Source organism: Cupressus sempervirens, chromosome 9 (assembly GCF_028749045.1).
Source record: "Cupressus sempervirens isolate cs-2001-9-10 chromosome 9, ASM2874904v1, whole genome shotgun sequence".
Classification (NCBI taxonomy): Eukaryota; Viridiplantae; Streptophyta; class Pinopsida; order Cupressales; family Cupressaceae; genus Cupressus; species Cupressus sempervirens.
Genome location: NC_143126.1, coordinates 195,607,485 through 195,629,766, shown reverse-complemented (window position 1 = coordinate 195,629,766; position 22,282 = coordinate 195,607,485). Strand labels below are relative to the sequence as shown.

Sequence of the window (22,282 nt, the reverse complement as noted above, 5' to 3'; positions counted from 1 at the left end):
GCATAAATACTAGATCATATTGGCCCCTATATTCTTAATATCACTCGGATATAATATTTTGTAGATCAGAATTGATTCATATATACATTACAGCATAGTTTGCTGTCAAATGATGCTTGCCTGCACTATAATATGATCTATTTCCTACGATGTGAACATAGGTGATATATACATTCCTTTGTGATCTCTTCCTCATATATCTTCTATATTCTCTCATTTCTTTCTTTCATCTCCTTCATATATCTTGCAGTACAATGGATCGGTTGCATCCGAAAGGATGTTGCATGCTTATCTATAATTGCATCACTTCATAATCTTAGCAGATTGGTCTGTGAAGTAATCATACCTCTTCAAGATTTATTCAAATCAATTATTATACCAATTGCACCTTATATGAAAAAAAGATTAGTTACACAACTCTTGATTCATTGACTAATTAATTGACTGGTTAGTTTCGATCATCTTGTTGGCAATGACTAAGAAATAGTGCGTCAATAGTTTAATGTATTGCCTTCTATGATTATGTTAATCTGTTTTTTGAGATGATTGCAAGACTTTTCTTGATTGCTGTAGTTAGTTGATGTCCTTCATAATTGCTCTCTGTTGGTCAAGTCACAGCTGCAGTAATCAATTCTTGTCCAATGCTAACCAAGCTGCTGATATTATTAGATTCGATCATTTGAATCTTCGTTTTGGTCTTCATATACAATTGATGTTTATTGGATTGGTCTGCTGTGAGGCTTGATATTCTTTGACCGCTATTGGCTCACATGCTAGTAGCAGCAGTCTATCTTAAACGTATCTTTCCAAGGTGAGTCTACTTGCAAATCACACCTTCTAAGAACTGATGCTCGTTATTGTTTTTGCTGATCATATACTTCATACTATCTTTGATGCCATCTATGCGATTGTTCAAACAACAGTCCATCCTTTCCCAAAATGGCCTACATGTTGCCAATAAGAATATACTAATTGAGGTCTATGGCCTACTTGCTTGTCTGCTTGATGCTAAGCATGTCATTGACAACCATCTAACTTTTTCATGAATAATCCTTAGATATATTATCTCAACTTTGGCTCTCCAGAGACTTCACAAAATTGATATGCTTAATTGTTTTTTATTCATATTATATAACATTACAATTTATTTATTTTTTACATTTTTTTTGTTATTTATTATGAAATTCTGTTTTATAAAGGGGACATTACAGTCCACCTTTCCCCAAAATTGCTCATCCTTAAGCAATGGCAATTTTTGTGTGAATCTTTCTATGAAGTAACTTCTGCCGCGCAACTTTGGTATTAATCAATGCATTGATAAATTACTAGGTTTGCAATTTAAAGACAAGGTTTCTCGCATCTTCTAGAGAAGGATCAAAGCCACCTTTGTAATGTCATCAAAACTGATTTTGATTGCCCAATGTTTACTGATAAGTTCATATCTTTGGGTTCACTTTAGTTATTTTTTATCCTAGATCAACGGATGGTAGGAGTGCACGTGGAACATATGCTAGAAAATACGAAATATACACAGAAATATGAAGACACATAGCATACATGAAGTATACACTGAACAAGTGCATTGTTAGATTCCTTCGTATTGATTGGGATGATTCATTGGTTCATCTTTGCCTTGCAGGATGTTATGAGCAAAGCTTTGATAGTATTGGTAATGTTCTTTTCTAGGAATTTACTTGATTTACCCTAAAATTGCCAATTAGGGTTTTGGATTGTGCTTGGAGATGACAATTTACTTAATCCCTGTAGTGTTCCTTCCTAGGCAGTTGCCAGTTTCCAATGATTTAACATACAACAGTATGCATTGAAATCAGATTAAACTAAGAAACAATTAAGGGTTCATAATACATTTGGCTATTAATATGCTTAAGCCCTAACTCCTCTCCTAAACATCAAGCCCAAGGAGGATGAGGATTTACTTGTCATAGGGCGCTTGTATACCAATTTACAAGGAGGCTCCTTGAATGTATTGGGAATGCATGTTTATAGTATATACCCATCTTGAGACTTTTTCTCAAGGCATTGGAAATACATGTTGTTACCCATCTTGGAACTTACCTACCTTGTGAGGATTTACTCTGCCTCTCCCTACACAACACTGACCTATCCCTCTTAAGGGCATATAACAAGTGATTAATGATTAGGGCATTCATATACTAGTATCTCTTGTATATGTGTGTGTGTATATAAAAATTTCTGATTTCCATTATTTTCAACTGATATAAATGTTATAGCATAAATATTAGACAATATATTGGTCCTTTATTCTTGTTAATGAAATAATTCAGTCAGATAAAATTAAATTATATTCGAGATAATGTATGAGAAATATTATAAATGTGCAATTATATATATATATATATCTTAACAATGATTTACCATCAGCAAGGTATCTCATGATAAAATGAATCTGACAGAAGTTACAACCTTAACGGGCCCTCCTGCCATTTGGTCCCTGAAGTTGCCTATATAGCAAGGTGAAACTTAACCACTCTCAAGATAAGATTGTTGGAGATAAAAATGTTGGAGTGATAACAAGGACTAAGGTAAGGGAAAATATATATATATAAAATTTCATATTCACGAAATCACTTTTAAACTATTGCAAAGTTATAATATAATGTGTGAACTGATAATTTAGACTTCATTATTTTGGGCAACTACATTATTGTGATGTCAGCATTATTGAGGTGTCGGTTTGTAGAGTGTCTACAGGTCACGTCAAAACTGGAGGCGTGACTCCAGTGTGGAAGCCACAACTCAAATGGGTCGCGACTCCACACTGGGTCATGCCCATTCCAATCTCCCAAGACTATTAAATTTCCTATATTGACTGCTATCGTTGGGCAGATAAATGTACATGGCAAACACATAAATAAACAATGTCTTTAAATGTGGTTAGATTGCCACCCGATAGCATAGTACGAGCGACGACTTTGGACAGTTCTATATATTAAATATAAAGTGTTATTTCTATTCAAGTACCACATATATATTTATATAGATAGGATTCTAAATCAATCTATCCAACAATATAGTGATTGGACTTGAAATTACAAATTTAAATCTGATCAATATTTTAACATGGTATTAGAGCAGGTCTGAAGAAAGCATCAGATCAGATTTTTTATTATTAAATTATTGTTGAAAAATCGTTACACTATATTTCAAGATGGGAAATGGCATGGGACTCGAGGACAGACTTGAAGGTGCTTCAGATTTTGAAGCTTGGAAATTGTGAATGATGCTAATTTTGAAAAAGAATGATTGAATAACTATAGTGTCATCCCCCAAACCTATGGAAGACAATGAGAAGAGTCAGTGGGAAAGGACAACACTAGAGCAATGGAGTTAGTGGTGGATGGAGTGAAAAATCATTTATTACCTACTATCACAAAGTTAGAGTCTGCATATGATATGATAAATGCCTTTGACGACATGTTTGAAATTAACAACACTAGTAGGCTTCTTACTCTCAAAAATCCACTCACTAATATAAAAATGATTAAAGGAGAGACCATCACCTTATACTTTATGAAGATAACAGAATTTAGAAATCAACTCCTTAAAATTGGTCACATCTATGATAGTAAAGAGTTAACAATGGTAACATTAAATAGACTCCCTATTTCATGGGAAAACTTTAGACAAGGAATATGTGCTCGCTCCAAACTCCCCAAATTTGATTGACTAAAGGCTGACTTCATTCAAGAAGAGTGTAATCTAATAGCTAGAGGAATCAACATGGAATCCACAAAAGGAGATATTCAGATTCTCGCCACTAAGTTGAAAAGGAAAAAGAGCATGTACTCAAATAATAAACAGTTGCTCAAGAACAAAGAAACTACTCTAAAGTACAATATTACAGATGCGACAATTATGGGCACACCGCAACAAAATGTCCTGACAGACTTAAAAAGCAAGCTTCTTTCGCTGAATACAGTAATCCAAACTAGGATTTAAAGAAATATGCATTCTAAAAAGAACTTCAAATATCCATAAAAATGTGTGAAATATTGGATTAAGAGGGAGTTTGCTATTCTTTATCACCCTCATCAAACCTATTGCATAATGAAGGTGAACCACTTCCAAGGTAAACTTGATATAAAATAGTAATTATTGAGAGAGAGTTTCAGCTATTTTGTTTATGCTACCAGTGAAAATATTTATGTTATTTCATTGAGGACCCTTTGTACATCATGAGCAAGTGACGACTTCCAAATGATTATCACTTGTATTTATAAAATTATTGGAAGGTGATGATCTTTCAATAATTTAACCTTCGATTGTGATAGACACCTTATGATGTCTGAAACAGATCATTATAGATGATAACTTGCATGGTGGATTGAGTTATTTAAATAGATTGTCTATATTGTGATAGACACCTTATGATCTGAAACAAACCATGATAGATGATAACTTGCATGGTAGATTAGGCTCCTTAAACAGACCATGGCCTTCTATTATGATGGACATTTTAAAATGTTGAAACATATCATGATAGATTATATCTTATAAATCAACAACTAAATGCTAGATGTCATTCAATTGACGACATATGAGTTGCTTGTATAAGAATATTAGAGTACATGGTGAATATCATGTGTTGATATTTTGCAGGCCATTACTCAAAGTATTTGGTGTAATATTTATCCATGTGTTTATCCTCTTTCATTAAAAAGGTGTGTTAATGAAATAATTTAGTCGGATAAAATTAAATTATATATGAGATAATTTTTGACAAATATTATAAATATGCAATAATTTAAATTAGATATATATAAAAACAAATTTACATATTCATGAAATCACTTTTAAACAATTGCAAAGTTATAATATAAGCATCAGGCGCCTGCACTATTATGATGTCAACATTATTGAGGTGTCGGTTTGTAGAGTGTTTACAGGTCATGTCAAAACTAGAGGCATGAGTCCAGCATGGAAGCCATGACTCCAATGGGTCACAACTCCACACTGGGTCACACCCATTTCAATCTCCCAAGTCTATTAAATTTCCTATATATATTGCTATCAGTGGGCAGATAAATGTACACAACAAACATGTAAATAAACAAAGTCTTCAAACGTGGTTAGATTGCCACTCGACAACATAGTATGAACGACAACTTTGTGTAAGAATTTGGTATAGCTCTGATACCATGTAAAAATTTGCCTTAGGGCAAAATTCACCCAAGATCGAAGAATTCGAACACAAGCACAAGTATAGACCAAAAAGGAGTATGATCAATATATCAGAGTATGTTCTCACACATTGCTCTGTATTGTATGTGATGACTGTACACACTAGGAGTGCCTGTATATAAAGGCCTCTCAGGAAGCACCTAGAATGTCTCTAGAAAGAGCTAGGAGATAAGACAAGCATTACAACTAAGCACACGTCTTATCCATCATTCTAGATGAGAGGATAAGAATGACAAGGTGTATCTCAAGTGGAGATGTTGTAGACACCATGTGCTTAATTAGTGTGCTAACTCCTATGTTGTAGACACCATGTGCATAAAAGAGATGCGAACTCTTGTGTTGTCAACATGACAACTCACAAGAGTGCACATACTCCTAGGTGACTAAATAAATAATAAATATTAAAAATATGCATTAACCTAAGTAAACTAAATACTTATTTAGACCAACACTTTGGATAGTTTTATATATTAAATACAAAGTGTTTTTTCTATTCAAGTGCCATATATATATATATAATTTATATAGATAGAATTCTAGATCAATCTATCTAACTATTTAGTAAATTGGACTTGAAATTACAAATTTAAATCTGATCAATATTTTAACAATTCTTAATATTATTCAGATATAATATTCTGTTAATCAAAATTGATTCATATATAAATACAGCATGCTTTGCTCTCACATGATGCTTGGCAACATTATAATAGATACTAAATCAATCTATTTAACTATTGTAACATCCGGTTTTCCCGGTCTAAATAAACATCTAACATACTCAAAGAATACAATTATTACTTCGTTTCATAGGAAGTCGGTTATATTATTCATGTTCATGTGAATAAGATATACTGTTAAAATCAGTTCAACAAAATTTCTTAACTAAAAACTTGAAATACCATCAAATGAAATTACCACATAAATTGAAAATCACATACCTCGGAGAACTGAGACTGAAATCAAACTAGGGATGCTTCTACAACCACTCGGGTTAGTCCACAAATACACTATAACAATTTCACATGATGATTAACATCTAAAAACCACTATTTCAAAATCAAATGATAATTACAATTAAATACCACTATATTTTAAATTAGGGCATCACATACCACTCTATCAATTAGGGGATCATTTACCATCGGTTCATTTAGGGCTTCTAATATTACTATATTAGTTAGGGCTTCCGCTACCACGGATTCAAATAGGGCTTCCAATACCATAGATTCAATTAGGGCTTCCGATACCATGGATTCAATTAGGGCTTCCGATACCATGGATTCAATTAGCACTTTAGATTCCTTTCCTTCCGATTACTTAACTGTGATAGTAACTCAAGATTAGAACATATACTTTTATTCGATATTCATATGAATGAAAAACAATCCATAAAATCTATCTCTTGCATCTAGGTGAAATAGTGAAATAATTCAATTAATCTTACCTTCTTGCATATTAATCATAAAAGTGATAATACCTGTTTCCGACAACCAATTGAATGTATGACTTATCTTTGTCTGGTGCGCGTTCGGTAACTTGTGGAGGGATGAATCATTGTTAGGGGCTTAACCACCCAACCTCAGACCACAACTTGTCCCCACACGATCTCTAGTGAGAAAGGCCCTCCCTACTCGGAACAGACAGGGGTCATCTTGCCATCCACTAGGTTTTCTGGTAATAAACTCACCATATGACTTGGCAGCGGGAGATCACAATAGCAAGAATATGCTTGAGCTATTAACATATTAAAATGATAAACGTTGTTTGGTCATATTCGATACTGATTCATATTATTGATGATTCCTTTCTCTCATCTCATCACCCATCTCCTTGGCTACACACTCGGGTGAATCCCAGGTATACAAAATTCTCAAAGTAGACAACTCTGTCAATTATTTAAGAAGATTACATACATCCAGCATTTCACAATCTGTGATTACATAATTATATTCTTTAAAGATTTCAAATTCGAATGTTTAATTAATTAAATTAATCATAACTGAATTCTCTTCCGCATTCTTGCAGACCCTCTATACCTCCTCACCATTTTAGGCTACCATGCTAGTGATTCCCAAGTGCTCATGAGTCATATCCGCCGTACACCTCTCCACCTATTATGGCATTATCGCCGGTGAATTCCTCGGTGTTAATAATATTTTGGATTTGCTCTGAAACTTGTGATAGCATATGTAATGATGTTGATATTACAAGGTAATTGGTCAATACTTGCTTATTAATAACAGAGACCGAAAGGTCAATTTATACAAAAGGAAGAGACGATGTTTCCTTAGGAAACGATCGTAAAGAATAGAAACATTCTATTCCAGAGAAAGCAAAAAACGAAAGCAAACTAAAGCTAAAGATATTTACAAGATAACCATTAACTAATAATAGACGTCTTATCTATTATTGTAATACCCTCCCTTAATGGTTAATCTATCTAACACACCAAGCTGTCCTCTGAATTTGACAAACTTATCAGGACCAAGAGGCTTGGTGAGAATGTCTGCAGTCTGATCTGAGGTAGGAACATACTGCAGATCTATAGTCCCGTCTTCAACCAGCTGTCGTATGTAATGACAATGAACATCCACATGCTTGGTTCGTTCATGGAAGACTGGATTCCGTGCTAAATTGATAACGCCTTCGTTATCAACAAACAGAGTAGTCGGTCCTGCTGGTGACATCTGCATATCCCCACGCATCCGACGAAGCCAGACAGCTTCACATCCTGCCTTAACAGTCCCTCTTTATTCAGCCTCTGTAGAAGAGAGAGAAACTGCCTGTTGCTTCTTGCTGGTCCATGTGACTGCACCGGATCCCAAACTGAACACATATCCAGATGTTGACTTTTTATCATCAACAGAGCCTGCCCAATCTGAATCTGTGAACCCACTGAGTTTAGGATTAGAACTCCGAGAATACAGAAGTTCATAATCAGAAATGCCCTTCACGTAACGAAGCACACGCTTTGCTGCCATCCAATGATCAGCCTTAGGAGCTGTCATAAAGCGTGAAATATAGCTGACTGCGAAGCTGATATCAGGCCTAGTAGCAGATAGGTAGATGAGGCTGCCTACTAGTTGCCTATACGTAGTATCATCAACGGAAGGAGAATCAGACTTGGCTGATAACTTGAGACCTTTCTCCATAGGTGTAGATGCAGGTTTGCAATCCTGCATTCGGAATTTGTCTAACAAGGCTCTGGCATATTTGGACTGAGAGATGAATATACCAGAAGACTGTTGCCAAACTTCAACACCTAAGCAATAATGCATGAGCCCAAGGTCAGTCATATCAAAAGACTGACATAAGTGTTGTTTGATTCCCTGAATCAAAGATGCCGAACTGCCAGTGATGATTAGATCATCCACATAGATAACCAGAAGGATGATGTCACTATCAGTAGTCTTGATGTACAGATTTGAGTTTGAAGAACTCCTCTTGAAGCCTTGATCACTGAGGTACGTATCAATCTTGATGTACCATGCCCGAGGGGCCTGCTTCAAACCATAGAGAGCTTTTACCAATCTGAGAACCTGATGGTCTTTACCAGCAACCTTGAAACCAGGAGGCTGCGTCATGTAGACCTCTTCATGGAGATCACCATTCAGGAAAACACTCTTTACGTCCATCTGATGGACCTTCCAGCCAAACTGTGCTGCCATGGCTAAGACTAATCTAATGGTGCTCATCTTTGCAGTAGGAGCAAAGGTCTCCTCATAATCAATGCCCTGACGCTGAGAAAAGCCCTTTGCCACTAAACGAGCTTTGTACTTATCCAAAGTACCATCTGATTTGTATTTGATTTTGTAGACCCATTTGCAGCTAATGGGTTTCTTCCCTGGGGGAAGATCAGAAAGGACCCAAGTGTTGCTCTTCAGCAGGCTCTGGTGTTCAGATTGCACGGCCTGTTCCCACTCTGGAATTCCTTTAGCCTCGGAATATGTTTGAGGTTCAAACACACTGTGAATGTTGGCCATAAGAGCAAAGTTAACAGAATCTATAGTTTTGCTCTTTTTTCGAGTAGTTCTCCCATCAATGAGCTCATCATCATGAAGATCAGCAAGTGTCTTAGCCCACCACTTAGGCCGGAGAGGAGAATGACCAACAGTAGTACTAGGAGATGCATGATCAGCAGGATCCTGATAAGAAGAATCTGGATCAAACTCAGGTGAAGCATCTTCAAAACGAGGTGATCCTGCAGGAGAAGCCGGAGGTGGCTGTAGAGGTATCACTGGCAGGACTGGAGCTGTAGGAGCTACTGGAGCCCTCCCATCAGGTGGACCTAATGGAATCCGAACTCCCAAATCATGAACTTGCATAGGCTGGTCTGCTGGATCAGGAACAGGAGAAACAGGCATGAATGGTCCTCGCTGCTCATCAAAGACTACATCGCGGCTGTATATGAGACGAGATGTCTCAACATCAATAAGGCGGTAGGCTTTGTGAAGACTGCTATATCCAGCAAGCATCAGTTTCTGACTCTTGGCATCCAACTTGGTGCGTGAAGCATCAGGGATCCAAACAAAAGCAAGAGAGCCAAAAACCTTCAGGTGACTGATTCTGGGCTTGCGACCTGACCAGGCCTCTTCCGGAGTTTTACCTTTGACCGCCACTGTGGGTGACCGGTTCAACAGATAAACTGCAGTGTTAATTGCTTCTGCCCAAAAACGCTTCGAAACATGTCTGTGTTCGAGCATGGAACGAGCCATCTCGGTGATTGTCTTGTTCCGACGTTCAACTACACTGTTCTGTTGTGGCGTGTGGGGTGTGGTGAACTGGCGTTGGATGCCATGTGTATCCAAGAAGCTGGAGAAAACATTAGAACAAAATTCCCCCCCATTGTCTGATCTAAGAGTAATAATAGATTTCCCAGACTCTTTTTCAACTAAGGGTTTAAACTTCTGAAATACAATAAATGCATCGGATTTCTTTTTAAGGAAATGCACCCACATTTTTCTACTGAAATCATCTACAAACAACATAAAATACTTGTACCCAAGAACAGAAGGAGTGGCCATAGGGCCGCAGATATCAGCATGAACAAGCTGAAGTACTTGAGAAGCTCGCCAAGAATCGCCACTAGGGAAAGGTGTGCGATGTTGCTTCCCAGCCTGACATGTGTCACAAACTCCAAGGTGTTGGGTTTGAATCTCTGGCAAACCAAGAACAAGCTCATCCCGAGCAAGTTGTGAGAGATAATGCACATTTAAGTGCCCATATCGCTGATGCCAAAGTGTGCTGATGGAAGATCGCCGAGCAGCCATAGCTAAGTCCTGAGAATCACCAGAATCAGTAAGTCTGAAAAGACCATGATCCTCAAGACCAACTGCAATAGTAGACTTAGTCGCCCGATCAGTGATGGTGCACTGATGTGAACTGAAGGTGACTGCCAAGTGTGGAGAATGTCGCAGCAACTGACTGACCGAGAGTAGATTTAGTTCCATCCCTGGAACGTAGTACACATCAAGGAATATGAGCTTCCTCCCAACAGACTGAATTTGAATGTTGCCTTTACCAACAGCCGTGTACTCTTCTCCACCACCAAAGATAACAGAATCTGAATAAGGCTGGTAGTCAGTAAACCAGTCTCTGCGGTGAGTGAAATGTCGAGAGGCACCTGAATCAATGTACTAGGCAGATGACTGTACATGATCTGCGGGTCTTTTAGCCATAAAGGCGTAAAAGGCAGATTCCACCTGCTCGATGTGTTCTGCACTGTTCGCTTTGGGTTGCGAACATGATTGCTTAGATTGGGCAGCTAAGCGTTTCCGTCATGCAACCTTCATGTGACCATACTTGTGGCAATAGTTGCATTGAATGTTCTTCTTTTTGGTACCATCGGATGCTGGAGCAGAAGACTTCTGCTGAGATGGTTGCTGAAACTTGCCCTTATCCTTCTGAAAGGATTTCGCAGCAAAGGCTTGCTCAGTGGAGGTGGAACTGGAGCTGCTACCGAACTGTTGTTTCCACCGATCTTGCTAAAGTAGCAGGGTGCAGAGATCAGTGAACTTTAGATCAACATGAGTAGATGTGATGTTGAGAGTCTCGATAAAATGCTCATAGGAATTTGGTAAACTCCGAAGAGTGATTACCACAATATCCTCTTCCTCCATCTTGCGATCGATGGCAAGTAACTGATCATGGATTTCCTGAATCCGATTCAGGTGTGCTTGGAGCGAGGTGCGCTCATCCATGACAATAGAAAACAGAGTGTTTTTCAGAAAGAAGGCTCTGCTCTTGTCGGAAGTCTCGTGAAGACCTTTTAGATGTGTCCAGATTTCGGCCGCTGTCTTGCCGGATGGAATCTGAGAAAGCTGGTCATCAGCTACGGAGAGTTTGAGAAGCATTATTGCCTCTCGGTTGTTCAGATCCCATGTATCTTGATCAGGACTCAGAGAAGTTGGACGCTGCTTAACACCCAGAACAAGTTGATCGGTGTTTCGATATTCGAAGATTGCGATGATGCGCTGCTTCCAGGTTCCATAATTGCGACCATTGAATTTGGAATTATGCTCGAGCAGAATATTTGTCAGAGATGCCATGGCACATTTTTCAATGAAAATTGTGAAAATCTGTGAAGGCACGTTCTTCGAGTCAAAAATACGAAAGACCCAGAAGAATCAGAGAATGACCCAAAAGAGAGCTCGAAAAACCCAAAAGGAATCTGCTGTCGTTTTCTGAATCCGCTGGCTCGAAAATCGAGGCACAAAAATCGAGGCACCCAAAAAAAACGGACGACAACCCAGTTGAGCTCTCGAAAAACCCACCAAGAATTTGCAAACAAAAAATTTTTTCGACCCCAAAAATTAGGGTTTCGAAAAAAAAGTCCCTAGCTGAAAAAAGCTTGAAAAAACTTCAGATTTCTTGATGAAAAATGGTCGAATCTGCTTCCCAGAGCACGATGACAGACTGAGACGGCTAAGAGCATGAAGATTTGATACAGAAACATGCAGATTTTCACCCCAAAAACGCGAGTCTTCAAAAAATGGCCACGATTTCCATGCGATTTGCAGACTCGTAATTCGGGAATTTCTCCAAGTAGAAAAACCCTAGGTGGGTTTTGGAGAAATTAGCTGAAATAATTTTGGAAAAATTTAAACAAATAATTTCAAGAAGAAATTATAAATTTATTCGAAAAAATTTAAGTATTTAGCTCTGATACCATATTACAAGGTAATTGGTAAATACTTGCTTATTAATAACAGAGACCGAAAGGTCAATTTATACAAAAAGAAGAGACGATGTTTCCTTAGGAAATGATCGTAAAGAATAGAAACATTCTATTCCAGAGAAAGCCAAAAACAAAAGCAAACTAAAGCTAAAGATATTTACAAGATAACCATTAACTAATAATAGACGTCTTATCTATTATTGTAATAGTTGATTCATTTATACAATTAGGTTTTTGAACACTACTATTTGAATTCATAAATGATGTTTAACTACAAGGATAATTGATGAAGATCTTCAATGAACTCTATATAATGTAGGGAACCAACAGCAAGATATTATAAATTAATCTCAATCTAACAATGCATAGCCGACTATGGTTGTGTTTCCAAATTAGGAAAATAAAAACATCATTACAATGCAATATTTTTATTTTATTTCTGTTATTAATCTTCTTAAATCCAAATCATACACATATAACAGTATTAAGGATTGAGAGTTATTGACATGGAAAGTACGACTGGAAAGGAATAAAGAAACATGAATTGTAACACGGCACTATGGGTGTGGTATTTTGTATTCATGCTACAGACTCAGCGATTTAAATACAAGATATCGCATGATTGCAACACAGCATTAAGTTAATGGTATTCTGAATAGACTCAGTGATTTAAATACATGGTTAAGCATGAGCTGTAACACAACGTATGATAGTGGTAGTCTGTACCTATTACTGTCCACCACATTTCAGTCTGTAATAAATTGTCATCAGTATTTGGATAATATACAAAACAAGATATACAACTGGTATTGAAATATGAAAGAAATACAGTCATGGTTCAATGGTTTTAGTACCTAGTTCTTATGGTAATCAAAACGCACACAAGCATAGTATTGTGGAAGGAAATAAAACAAGTTCAGTAGTATCTTACGTGACACTGTGTTTTCTTGAATCCTTGCGGCTGGAAGAATGACTCCACTCCTTGCTTAGAACCCGCGAATGTGGAGACGTGGAGGCAGTATGGAATAGTGGTAGAGTAGAGAATGAAATCGGAAACTATACTGAGTTCCTTCTAAAACGTAAAGGGACAAGAGCCACTGAATCAGAGAGGGAAAAAGACGACAAACCGATACAAACATAAGACTCTAATATAAAAGAATAACTTGGCTCATCGGCTTCCAACAATTATAAAGAAAGCCATTTGAACTCCCAAGATGACCATTCGAATACATCAAAAATTCAAATTAAAAGATAAAATAAAAAGGTTGGAAAAAGATTGTAAAACAATTCGAATTGCCAAAATATAAATCGATTAATTATGCCAAATGTTAATCGGTTAAAAAGTAAGAAATTATAATTTGAATATTATAATTCCAAACATTATTATAATCACTTGTTTAAATTATTAAATTATAATATTATTAAATCATTTTTATATTTAAATGCACGATTATAAATTATAATCAAAATAATATGATCAAAGGTAAATTAAAATCCTTTGAGATGTTTTATATTTTAACTCAATTATTTTAATTAAATTAATTATTTAAATAACTCATGCAATTCCATAGATGTATCTTGTTTCAAATCGCTATGTCCTCTACCTGTTTGCCTAGTGATGGTGATGCCCTGCCTAATTCTTTTCTAACAATGCTTCCACCCTTTCGACATGCTTCTTGCAAGGACTTTTTCCGTAATTAAATTATAAATTATTTAATCATAAATAATCATAACAGTTAACCTTTCATCTCAATTCCATTAATTTGTGATTTACGGTCAACTAACATGTCATCTTCACTTGAAATCATAACAACCAACTATCTTACCATTTCGCCAGATTATAACAAATTAAACAGCCAATTGACTTCATGCGAACCTCAACAGCTATATTTCAAGCTAGGTCAAAAATTGAGATGTAATAACTATTTAGTAAATTGGACTTGAAATTACAAATTTAAATCTAATCAATATTTTAACAATTCTTTATATTATTCAGAGGTAATATTATGTGGATCAAAATTGATTCACATATAAATACAAACATACTTTTCTGTCACATGATGCTTGCCAACATTATAATATGATTTATTTCTTATGATGAACATAGGTGATATATATACTCCTTTGTGATTGCTTCCTCAGATATCTTCTTTATTCCTCCATTCCTTTCTGTCATCTCCTTAATATATCTTGCAATACTAAGGGATTGGTTGAATCCTAAAAGGATATGTTGTATGCCTCTCTATGATCTTATCACTTCATAATATAAGCAGATTGGTCTGCTAAGTAAATTGTACCTCTTCAAGATTTATGCAAATTGATTATTATACCAATCACACCTTCCGATGGAAAAAGATTATTTATACAACTCTTGATTCATCGACTAATTAACTGATTGGTTAGTTAGTTACCATTATGTTAATGGCGATGAAATAGTTTGTTGATAGTTTTACATAATGCTTTCTATATCATCATTATGTGTAATTCTATCAATCTGTGAGTATGTTCATCATTGGTTCTTGAGATGATTGCGAGACCTTTCTTGATTTCTGTAGTTAGTCGATGTTCATCATAATTGCTTTTTATTATTCGTCATTGTTTCAGCAGTAACTGATGCCTGCCCAATACTATCCAACATGCTGCTATTATTGGACTTGATCATTTACATCTTTGTTCTGGTCTTTGTATACAATTGACGTTTATCAGATTGGTCTTCTCTTAGGTTCAATATTCTTTGATTATCCTTATAATATCAGCTCACATGCTAGCAGCAGCAGATAATCTTGAACACATCTTTCCAAGGTGAGTCTACTTGCAAACTCCACCTTCTAAGAATTGATGCTATTGTATTTGCTGGTCATATACTTCATACTACTTTTGACAACATACAAGCAAGTGTTCAAACAACTGTCTGCCCTTTCTTAAACATCCTACATGTTGTCAATAAGAATATATGAATAGAGGTCTATCGTTGACAACCAATCTAATATATGAATAGAGGACTGTGACATTGACAACCATCTAATGTATGAATAGAGGTCTGTGACCTACTTGCTTGTCTGCTTAATTCTAAGCCTATCATTGACAACCATCTAACTTCTTCATGAATGATTCTTGAATTTATTATCTCAACTATCTCTTCAATGACTTCACAAAATTGAGATAGTTGTCTTGTATTTATAATATATTATATTTACTTATTTATTTTTATAATAGGTCACATCCAACAGTTGCTGTCGTTCACAAATAGATGGCCAAATTGATATTGTAAACAAACAGGTGGAAGGTTATTTGCAAATTTATGCTGCTCTTCAATAGAAGACATAGATCAAATGGATTAATTTGGGTGTGATTTTTTTAACATCTCTTATCACATGTCAATTAAGATGATTATGTTCATAGTGTTCTATGGTTACAAAACCTGAGTTGATCTTGTTCTATTAGATAGTTGGATCTCAAGAGAGAGTGATTTGTGATATTGCTATCAGGATTCAACTGTGTAGTTTTTGAGTCAAACTCATTGACCCATGTTTCATGAGTAGTGGTTCACATGAACCCATTTCTCATGAGAAATAAATGGAACACTTAGCACTTATTGGATCTAGGTGATGCTCACAGAGGTGAAGCACTGGGACTTCCCAGGAGGTCACCCATCCCAGTACTACTTCTGCTTGAGCGCGCTTAAGTACACAGTTTCCTCCATGGTTAAATCCACTCTGTTTGCAACCCGATTTGTTTTTGATCAAACGGATCCAAAACCTTCTGAAGTCACTCAAGAAGAACCTTCAACAGGCTAAAAATTAAAAAAAAGATGTATGCAAACTGCCTTAGGATCAAGAGAACATTTGAGGTTGGGGATGGTGTTTGTGAGATTACAACCAGACAAACAATTGAGGCTGGGCACAGGGTGTTTGTTAGGTTACAACCAGACAAACAATTTTTTATAAGGCAAGTGGGTTTGAAAAACTTGATACCATGTTAAAACTTGAGCCCAAAAATCAGAGATAAACAGCAATAAGAAAAGAGCCAAAACTGAAACAACAAATGCCAGAAATATCTTGCGAAAACCCTTCGAGAATGAAGGGAAAAACCCAGCCACACAACAAAAGATCATTTTATTGATAATTAAATTCAAGTGTACAATGACTATCGCTTGATGTGTATATATATAACTTAAGGAGAGACTCTTTGCATTCCAACCAAAGGTCTCTCCAATTTCCCAAAATGTGACGCTTTATTACAACTACAATTACAACTCTTTGAATTTCCATGCCTCAATGCATGTCCAATGACACATGTCATTACATTTAATATTACAATTTAAACATAAGTGTCCTTTCCAGTTGAAGGTGAGAATAAGGGTAATAACATCCATATTTCCAGAGATAAAGATCTCTATCACAGCTACAATCTTCAACAGATAATACATGATTTCATAACCACAATTAACATTACCTCACATTCTCTGGTGAAAGATAGTGATCCAGGCCTTGCTACATGGGATAGCATTGATGTCCTATCCCCAACTCCCACTTTGATTTTTAGCTGCTGCTTTCTTCATTTAAAGGTCCTTTTTTCTCACAGGACTGTTTGCTTCTGTTTTCTCTTAGGAGTTTAGAATAAAAGTCAAATGATTTATTCTTAATTGAAGTTAGCAACCATCTCAGACTAACTGCATCATTTATACTAGCTGCTTTATCAACAATTGTAAACGTAATCATTATTGAAATGAGAGTGTATATGGCTTTTTGAACATTGACCATGTCAAAAATATCGTAGCATCAGTCAGGTTGGAAGGATTAACCTGATATCTGTGTGTGCATGCATGTATACCAGTTCACATGAGATATACATGCATACACACACACATATATGAATATAATTATTATCCTTACCATCAGCAAACTCAACCCGACTGTGCATACCATGCTAATTATGATATCGGTATTTTATCTTTTGAAATCGATCATTATTACCTTGCCAATTCGATCAAGCATTGATCAAGTCTATGATCATTGTTTAATGCAGATCAGTGATGATTTGTTTATCCAAATGACACCTAATTAAGATTGGTGTTTTAATGTTTAATTGATAAATTATAATCGTCCGATTAGGATTGGGGGCGTTTGGAAACAATCATAATTTAATCATTAATGTTTAATTGGTAACTTATAATCACCCGATCAGGATTGGGGGCCTTTCGAAACAATCATAATTTAATCATTGTGTTTCTTCAGACCTAATAGGCATGACCACCCTTGGTATGGCCATTGGTAGGGCTATATATATCGACAAACCTCAAGAGATAAGAACCATTGAAAACATAAATAGTTCTATCTCTGCAAATCATACTTCAGACTTATACTAGTAGTAAAATCATCGACTGTTATCTCTCAATTTGTAATGTCCCTCCCTGCTAAACTCATTGCTATGTTGCAATTTGATTTGTATATTGCAAGTATTATGAGAAGTTTTATTGTGCAAAGATAATCTAGGCAGCTTTGATTATAATATCAAATATAAGCTGCTATGATCAAACTCTAAACATGCAACCAAAATCTACGTACAAAGATGACTCATATGAGTATTATTAACATCAGTTCCAAACAACATGTGTCAAGAGCATAGAAAAATGTGAACGTACTGGTTACTGAAAAATAACTTGAAGTCGCCTGTAGCAGTAGTCACGATTAGAATAAGAGTGATGGATGTCTGTGATTCTGGTTCAGACTCTTTCAGCCGCGTGACCCCTGTGAGCATGAACATGCATACTACCTGAAGTAATCACTGCCTCTACCACCGTCCCAATCCTACTGAGACTTGCATACGATCATCTCTGATGTGCTATGAACTATGTCTACCCAAAGCTCTAGCCGATTATTTCTGTTGCTTCCTCCTTCAGTCTCTCGGCCCAATAGATGATGCCAAAATGCTAACCTGAAAGCAAGATGCAGAGCCAATCACACGTCACAAGCTGGGGCTATGCCCAACATATATCACCTCCTCTGATATGATACCAACGTTAGCAGAAATGTGATCTGGTAAAGTCCAGGTTGCAACTTGCTACAGAAAACAATCACTGGAGTGTCGTCCAGGATGCATGCAAAAAGAGGATTATCATCCTCGAGCTTTTTGTGGTGTATCTCAGAATTCACCGTGCCCTCCTCAACACCCCTCCGCCCATACTCTAAAGGTTCCCTTCCTCACGCTGGCGTTAAGGAAAGAGTGCTACTAAGAGCTCTTCATTTACGTGGTTGCCCGAGCGTTACTTCCAACTGTTGACAGAGGATGTGAGACGTGGATGCCAACGTGGAAACAAGGATGCAAACTGCCTTGCATAGAAGATGATTCACACCAAAGGCACGATGGAAGGTTATTAAAACATTAGGCGGAATTTAAAAATAATATATCTGGCCATGCCTAATACACCCCTTGTTAGAGACTTAGGCCTATCGGGGTGAGGAATAGGCTTAAGTGTCATTCTTGATCTCAATTAATGGGAGGGAACATGACATAATTCTGAATATCTATTTGATGTATATACATTCTGAATTGCATCCATTTGCAAACAATATACAATAGATCAAGTGATCTAAAGGGGTAATATCACAGTCCGATATAAAGTTTACCAGTACATTTACATTGTATCAGAGCCAAGTTAGGAAGATCAAAGTTAAACTTGAGAAATCAGACTGACTACCTTGAGAAATCAGACTGACTACCTACTTCGTAAGTATAGTCACTTCCATCACTCAGAATGACAAATGCAATCAGATTTGAGGATCACCTTGAAGGTGCCAACAACTTCATAGCATGGAAATTGATAATATGATGATATTAGAAGAGAAAATAGTAGATTCATTTGTAAAAGATAAAAAGACAGAACTTGAGGATGAGTCAGAAAAATCCCAATGGATTGAAAATAACAAGAAAGCTATGAAATTGATAGTTTAAGATGAATTGAAAATAACAAGAAAGCGATGAAATTAAAACCCTGAGAATAGGTAATGGTAGAGTTCACTTCAGAAATCTTTAAACAATTTGGTATTAAATTCAGGATTAAGAGGGAGTATACTGTACCCTATAATCCTCAACAAAATAGGGTGGCTGAGAGGAACGACAAAACCATTGTGTAGGCTGCAAAGTCAATTATGTATGACCAAAACCTGAATACCTCATTTTGGGCGGAAGCATCAAGAACGACTCTCTACATTTAAAACAGATGCCCTCATACACTTCTTGATAACAAAACACCTGAAGAGGTTTTTACTGGTATGAAACCTGACATAAGCCATCTAAGGATATTTAGTTTTCCAGTGTACAATCATGTACAAAATTAGAACCTTATGGGAGAAAAGGGATCTTTGTAGGCTATAGTGAAACTTAAAAAGCCTACAAAATATACATACTTGAACAAGGTAGAGTTAAGTAGAGATGTCACCTTTAAGGAAGACATAGCCTTTAAAAGATCAAAGAACTTAGATGAGTTAGAAATTCAGTATTCACCTATGGTGGAAGAATTGCTTTTGAGTTTCAGAGGGAGCACTTAGAAGAACCCTCTACTGAAGTTGAAACTCAGAGAGAGCATCAAGACGAGAATCAAAACAATAACAAGAAACAACCTCTTTGGGCTAGGAAAATGATAGAGGAAGACAATAACATTGCATCACTCAAAGAATTTTCAGAGAAAGTAAAAGGCCTAGCAAATACTCAAAACTATGTGGCTCTAATGAGTGAGATTATAAATTCAAAGCCTACTAGTGTAACAAAAGCTCGTAAACACCAATTATGGAAAGATGCCATGACAAAAGAGTATCATTTGATGCAGGAGCATCCTAGGGAAGTCAGCAATCCTGCATGTAGAGGTTTCATACTCGAGTTTGTGGAGTTATGATTCGTGCGGTTGGGGATTTGTTCAAGGCATATTGGGGAACCTTTCCTTAAGTGCATGTGATGTTTGGAGTCATTGTCTTGGAGTTAGAGCCATTTTAGTGGTTGCTGGTAATGTGTTCCTATTTACTGGCAGAGCTTTGGAGATTGTATTTGTGAGCTTCGATCCAAGGGAGTTGGTGTGTGCGCTCTTGGATTTGGATATTACGATAATAGATAATCATCTATGATTAGTTATTGGTAATCTATTTTGTAATCTATTGTAAATATTAGAATACTTTTAATATTTACTTAGCTTTAGTTAGCTGTAGCTTTTTAAGTTTTTTTTCAGCTAGAATAGAATGTTTCTATTCTTTACAATCGTTTCCTAAGGAAACATTGTTCCATTCTTTTGTATATAATGACCTCTCGGTCTTTGTTAGTAACACGCAAATATTTTCCAATTACTTTTGTAATATGGTATCAAAGCCAATACGTCAAATTTATAATCTTTCAAAATTATTTCAGTCTCTTTCTTTACAACCCACCTAGGGTTTCTGCCTTAAGAAATTCAAATGCTAAGAAACACATCTCCATTTTTGCTGCAAATCACGACTGCACTTGTTGCTAGGGTTTTTTGCAAATCGCAATTTTTCTTGGGCATTTTTTTCTGCTAAATCGTGATTACCGAGCGTGATTCTTCTTCTATACAATTCGCAGTTTCCTCTTCTGTATGGTTTGCTCGCGTCTGCAAAACATTAGAAAAGCTTGCGTTTTTGCTCTGCAAACTCGTGATTTTCAAAGGTTTGACGTTCATTGTTTCATGGTGTCTTTTTTGGTGTAGAAACTTGTCTTTGTGCATCTAATCTTCATACTTCCTACCGCCTTAGATAAACGCCTCTCTCTGCTACGAAAATCATCCATTTTTTGGCCTCCAAACTCCATTTTTCTACAACTTCGACTTTTCATGGCTGTCGACTAGGGTTTTCTTCAAAACCCTAAATTATATGCTCAGAATTTTTTTAATTCTAGAGTCTGGGTGGGTTTTTCAAGAGCTCAATTAGGTTGTTATTAGATTCTTTTGTGTGCCTTGATTTTCGTGCCTCAATTTCCGAGTTAGTGGATCCAAAAATTGACATGTTCTTTTTGAGTTGTTCAAGCTCTCTTCTGGGTCACGCTCCAAATTTTTTGGGTCTTCCGTTTTTTACCTCAAAGAATGTGCCTTCATAGGTTTTCACATTTTTTCATTGAAAAACGTGTCATGGCATCTCTACCAAACATTCTGCTCAAGCACAACTCAAAATTCAATGGTCAAAATTATGGCACTTGGAAGCAACAAATCATCGCAATTTTTGAATATTGAAATACCGAATACCGATCAACTTGTTCTAGGTGTTATGAAGTGTCCGACTGCTCGTGGTATTCTCGAATTAGCCTTGGTTGATGATCAACTCTCTCAGATTCCATCTGGCAAGATAGCTGCTGAGATATAGACACATCTCAAAGGTCTTCATGAGACTTTTGACAAAATCAGAGCTTTTTTTTTGAAGAACACTCTATTTTTTATTATCATGGATGAGTGAACTTCGCTTCATGCACACTTGAATAGGATTCAAGAAATCCATGATCAGTTGCTTGCCATCGGTCGCAAGATGGAGGAAGAGGATATTGTGGTTATCACTCTTTGGAGTTTACCAAAGTCCTGTGAGCATTTTATCAAGACTCGCAACATCACATCGGTTGAATTGAAGTTATTGATCTCTACATACTTCTACTTCAGCAAGATTGGTGGAAACAACAGTTCGATAGTAGTTCCAGCTCCACCTCCATAAAGCAAGCCTTTGCTACTAAATCCTTTCAAAAGGATAAAGGCAAGTTTTAGCAGCCGTCTCAGTTGAAGTCTTCTACTCCAACATTAGATGGCTCCTGGAAGAACATTCAATGCAACTATTGCCACAAGTTTGGCACATGAAGATTGAATGTCAGAAATGCTTAGCTACACAATCTAAG

General features: G+C 36.5%; 1 protein-coding gene across 2 annotated transcripts in view; it reads left to right on the top strand.

Moving 5' to 3' along the window:
- LOC149538153 (transcriptional regulator family protein) overlaps positions 1-22,282 on the top strand; it is an 88,606-nt gene that overhangs the window by 12,733 nt on the left and 53,591 nt on the right. The window lies entirely within an intron of this gene.